Here is a 6,000-nt window from a genome sequence, read left to right on the forward strand (position 1 = left end):
GATGCAGAGGCCATGGAGGAGTGCAGCTTACTGTCTTACTCAACTTGATTTTGTATAGCACATACAATCACCCACCCAGGTGGTAGCACCCATATCAATCACTAATTAAGAAAATGCTCTATGGCTTTGCCTACATGCCAGTCTCACGGAGGGAATTTCTCATTTGCGGTTCTCTCTCCTCAGATGATGATACCTTTTATCAAGTTGAACTAAAGCTAGCCAATGCAACATGACAGACATGTATTTCACCACCTAAGTCCCCAGTTTAAAAAAGACAATAGCTCATGGAATTTTAAAACTTAGAGTGAATTTCAGATGAGAAGATTCAAGACCCGAGATGTGAAGCATACCTTGAAACCCCCAATGAAGTTGGCATTAAGCTGTAGCCATCTGGGTACCATGAGTGTTATGTCCCTTCATAAATGTTGCTTCTCCTTGAACACCAACTCTTAAAGTTATTTCACTGAACACTTCTCAGTACTACTCAAACTATTTGAGAGTGCCCTCTGTGTTTGACCAGCTCTCATCTTTCTGCTTTCACAGATCACTTACCCAACACTTAAGAAAATAGTGACTTATTCCAAAGGAAGAGTTGATTTCTATATCATTCTCTGACTCCCACAGCAGTATAGTTAACTAACATACTATGCTGCCTTTTAGCAAATCTCTCAAGAGAAACCAATTGAAAATGCAGTCCCATTCTAATGATTTTTTAATTAATTTTATATAAAAATATTAAAATGCATGCTCTCTTCCATTAATGTGAATAATTTATTTTAAACACTTTTGCAGGGATATTTTTCTTGCCAACATGTAAGAAATTCTTGTGAAGCTTTAGTCAATAATACACCCACCAACTTGATTTAATATTTCTGCGTCCTCATAGAAGAACATTCTTTATATGCTTTGAAGGAATTCTCATTAACATGGCTATTGAGCCAAGTGTAGAGTCAGCATAGAATTCCCTAAGAGCCTTCAGAAACAGAATAATTTAATTCTACAAAGGTTCCAGTCTGCTTAGCTTCCCTCTTTTTCAAATCATAGCTATAAAGTCAGTCCAAAATGCCTTCACTTTCTCATTTCCAATTTATAATAAACTTATTTGCACCAAATGTTGCTCTTTCCCCTTAAACCTTTTATTATTTAGACATCATTTTTGTAGCTACTGATGCAAATATAAAGAAATACTGAGTGAACTACATTAAACACAGTCAATATTTTAAGAGACTTTTCTTTTGTTTTCCTCTCTACCAACATTAATGTTCCATTACACGTGTGGCGTGATGTATTAGGAAAAAAAGGTTGAACTAGGTGCTAGGCACTTTTTATGTATATCATCTATCTCATTTATTGTTGTTATTGAAACTGCGATAGACATAGACTATCTTTTATCAAATAAAGAAAGAAAAATAAAAAACCGAAAACACAAAGAAAAAGTATACTGCATAGAAGTTTTCATAGGAAATTTCTAGAATTATTGTGGCCATATTTCCCTTGTTATTCTACCAAATGATCTGAGAGCATTGAGATACTTCCAAAATTCTTGAGAAAAAAACTAAGATAGGAAAATTTGTATGAGGAATCAAAAGTTCTGTACAAGTTGCATGGAAGGGAAAGATGGTGTGCAGAATGGTGGCTTCTAGGAGGCAGATGAAAGGAAGAGAGTAGGGGGATGGGAAAAGGGAAGAAGAGGGATACAGAGAGGGGGACTGAAGAAGGGAAGGGGACCCAGCTCGAGATGGAAGCTGGACTTAGAATAACTGGGGAACCAACGGAAAGAAGAGGGAAGAAAGCTTATTCAGAATTTGTTCAAGATTTACACAGAGCAATGCTATCTAACAAAGAAAGTTTTCAAAAACTAACTTCAGAATGGCCTTTTTTGCTGTGTTTTAAAAGCTGGAACAATTATTTTGATTTGTCTAATGAAACATTGTATGTGTGGGTGTCCTGTACTCTTAATGTAATTAATGTTCTAATGAGAGATCTGTGCTGACTCTAAAAGTGAAGGCTCTTTTCTAGCAGTCCCTCCACGTCCTTTTGTCTTCCTCCCTCTTTTTTTTTTTTTTTTTTTGCTATGAAGAAAGGACATAGTGAGACAGAAAAGGCTGCCTTAGCGTTCACACACATGTCAACATCTCTGCACTATAAGCTGCAATACAAATATCTCATGCCCACACTAGTCATTTCAGTTGAAGTAAAGAATTCCGAGCCTCACAACATGTTGAACTGTGTCATTTCGATGACTGAAAAGTGAGAGCAATAACATTAGCGTGATGGGAGTGTATCCATCCTTCCATATACCTGGATGGATCCATACCCAAAGCCCTGCTTCTTTCATTCACATACATATTTCTTCAGATGTCTATCTCCATACAGCTGTTTATATCTCTTAAATTACAGGTACTCATAATGTATGAATCCTTTAAGTAAGAACATTTTTTAAATTTTGATCATCTATCTACTTAATGAAATGGAATAAGCACCCACCTTGTGCCAAATCTCCTTACTCTCTCCCCATTTTCATGCTGCAGGATAAGCAGATGATGTCCTGTATTTACCTACAGAAAGAAAAGTGGCAATAGATCTTAGAGTCTCTTCCATCTTTGACCACCAAACTACCTACTACATCACCCCAGGGAAACTGTCAGTGCTTTAGCTGAGGAAGCTGTGTCCTGTTTTAAAGCTGAAAATATAAAATAGCTATTAAGAGCTTCCTCCTTCTCAAATCGACCTGCTTCCCTGGACTAAGGTTTGAAAGAGGTTCAGGAATTTGAACAGAGATATGCAGTTTAAAAGAAAGATGCAGACCCTTTTATTAGAAATACATTTTTCTCATGCAGTATATCCTGATTACTTCTCCCTCCCTCTCTCTCCCTCTTAATTCCTCCCACCTCCCTTCCCCTCAAGATCCACTCCTTTTCTGTCTCTCATTAGAAAAGAGATAGCAACAAAACATAACAAAATAAAATGTGATAGGGGAAGTCCTTCTGTGTTTGTGCTTATCTTATTGGTTGTTGAATAAAGAACTGTTGGCCAATAGGGAAGCAAGATAGGTGGGACTAGGAGTTGAGGAGGATTCAGGGAAAGAGAGACACAGAGTCACCATGTAGGACACGGGAGAAGTAACATGCCAGGACCTTCCTCCAGTAAGAGACATGGAAATATTTAGATTAGCAATTATGGGTTAAATACTTAAGTCAGAGCTAGCCAGTAGGAAACCAAGCAAACAGCCAAACAGCTTCATAATTAATATAGAGTCCTGTGTGTTATTTTGGGGTTGAGACAGCTTGGCAGGGCCCAGGTGGCCAGCAGGGAAAACTACACGTTACAAAAATGTAATAAAGCAAAAATAATTTTAAATGTCAATTGCTCAATGGAAAACACCCAAAATATATACCCAATCAATTTGAGACAGGTAATTACTTAGGCATTTGGTGTGTCTTAGGACTTTAATACAGGTTAAATCTTTCTATATTACTTTTAGAGCTATAACTGATTCAATATGCTAATTTTAAATGCCAAAAATGACATATTTAAATATATCTCACAGAAGGAAAAATAAATCCTGAAAATGTCTTTGAGACTTTTGTACAATGAAATATAACAAAAAGTTGTATTTATTTCAGAAACAAAAAGTTTTCTAACAGTGAAAATGCTTACTAATTCCATTGAGCTCCATAGAAACAGCGCCGGGGCAAGCGGAAGTCGAACTGGCTGGCACTGGCGACTCTGTGCCTCGCGGATGAAAATCATCTAAACATGGGCAAAGGAGATCCTAAGAAGTCGAGAGGCAAAATGTCCTCATATGCATTCTTTGTGCAAACTTGCAGGGAGGAACACAAGAAGAAGCACCCGGATGCTTCTGTCAACTTCTCAGAGTTCTCAAAGAAGTGCTGAGAAAGGTGGAAGACCATGTCTGCTAAAGAAAAGGGGGAATTTGAAGACATGGCAAAGGCTGGCAAGACTCGTTATGAAAGAGAAATGAAAATCTACATCCCCCCAAAGGGGAGTCCAAAAAGAAGGTCAAGGACCCAAGTGTACCCAAGAGGCCTCCTTAGGCTTTCTTCTTGTTCTGTTCTGAGTATCGCCCAAAAATCAAAGAACACCCTGACGTGTCCATTGGTGATGTTGCAAAGAAACTGGGAGAGATGTGGAACAGCACTGCTGCAGATGACAAGAAGCCCTACAGAAGGAAGGCTGCCATGCTGAAAGAGAAATACAAAAAGGATCAAGCTAAAGGAAAACTCGATGCAGCGAAAAAGGGGGTGGTCCAGGCAGAAAAGAGCAAGACAAAGGACGAGGAAGATGAGGAGGAGGATGAAGAGGATGAGGAAGAGGAGGAAGAAGAGGAAGAAGAAGATGAATAAGTTGGTTCTAGCACAGTTTTTTTGTCTATAAAGCATTTAACCCCCCTGTACACAACTCACTCCTTTTAAATTAAAAAATTGAAATGTAAGGCTGTGTAAGATTTGTTTTTAAACTGCACAGTGCCTCTTTTTGTATAGTTAACACACTACCGAATGTGTCTTTAGATAGCCCTGTCCTGGTGGTATTTTCAGTAGCCACTAACCTTGCCTGGGTTGTAAATTGGCATGGAAATTTAAAGCAGGTTCTTGTTGGTGCACAGCACAAATTAGTTATATATGGGGACAATAGGTTTTTACTTTTGTTTTTTGTTTTTTTTTCATCTTCAGTTGTCTCTGATGTAGCTTATACTAAGATAATTGTTATGTTAACTGAATACCACTCTGTAATTGCAAAAAGAAAAATTGCAGCTGTTTTGTTGACCTTATGAATACTTCAAAGTAAATATAATTTTTATTAGTATTGTTGTCCTTTTCATAGGTCTGAAATTTTTCTTCTCAAGGGGAAGCTAGTCTTTTGCTTTTGCCCATTTTGTGTTGCATGAATTGTTGCAGTGTTTCTTTTCATATAGTTAATGAAAAAAAAAGCTTTTATCTACACATCCTGCATATTGTGATTGGTAACATTTTCATACATAGTTGAAATTCCAAAATCGTGATAAATTAGATAAGAGATAGTACATAACCCATGTACAAAGCAGAGAGTGATCAATTCTATCACACCATGGAATTATTAGAATCAAAAAATCGGAAAGTCTGTCCTTGAAGGACTGGTAGAAAATTCTGTCTTATTCCTTATGTGAGGACTCTTCTTAACGTCCATTACTGTGTAATGGCAGTTACATGCTGCAGTTCCCTACTAAAGACCTGAGAATGTATCCCCCACAAGTGGGAGATTAAATTACAAGACAACCATAGTAAACTTTGTTGACATTGGTCCTAGTGAAGGCTGTGATGAGAACACTGGCTGTAATTAATGCCTTTGCCCATCTATCTAAATACAGGATTGCTCAGGAAACTTGACTGTTTAAAACGTATTTTTAATTAGTTGAGCCAGCTTTTCTTAAAATTATGCCACATTTAAAATTAAAGTAAGGGTATATTTTCCTATATTGTGATTTGTCCCTTTATAAATCAGATACAATGGAAGATGATAAACTTTGCATATTAGTAACAGTTGTTCAATCCATTATGTTTTTCTTTATAAAACCCAAACTCATTCATTAGTCATGTTTAATCTGCTTAGCAGTTTAGGGAACAATTTGGCATTTTTGTGGTTTTTTGAGATTCCCATTCTCTTAAAGTACCAGTGGTTTAAAAGTAGCATTCTTATAATTTTAAACACTTGCGATGGAGTGCTGTTTGTTATATAATTTTGACTTGGATTCTTTGCATTTCCATTTGTATATGTAATTTGAGGAGGAATACTGAACATGAGTCCTGGATGATAATAATAAATTAATAATTGAAGAGGTTTTAAAAATATCTAAACATATTTAAATCTATAATTGGCTTCATTTGTTTGATGGATTTAAGGTGTTTTCTGAAGTCTCAAGAACACTAATGCAACTAATGCTTCTTGAAACTCCTTTCCTATAATTTGTTTGAAAATTTTACACTTGTTAACAGTAAATAT

At 36.6% G+C, this 6,000-nt stretch overlaps 1 pseudogene; it reads left to right on the top strand.

The window, feature by feature from the left end:
* Positions 1 to 4,456, top strand: part of LOC121143290 — a 130,858-nt pseudogene extending 126,402 nt beyond the window's left edge.
* Positions 4,457 to 6,000: the final 1,544 nt, after the last annotated feature.

The sequence above is a fragment of the Mesocricetus auratus genome, unplaced genomic scaffold (assembly GCF_017639785.1).
Source record: "Mesocricetus auratus isolate SY011 unplaced genomic scaffold, BCM_Maur_2.0 Super-Scaffold_100011, whole genome shotgun sequence".
Classification (NCBI taxonomy): Eukaryota; Metazoa; Chordata; class Mammalia; order Rodentia; family Cricetidae; genus Mesocricetus; species Mesocricetus auratus.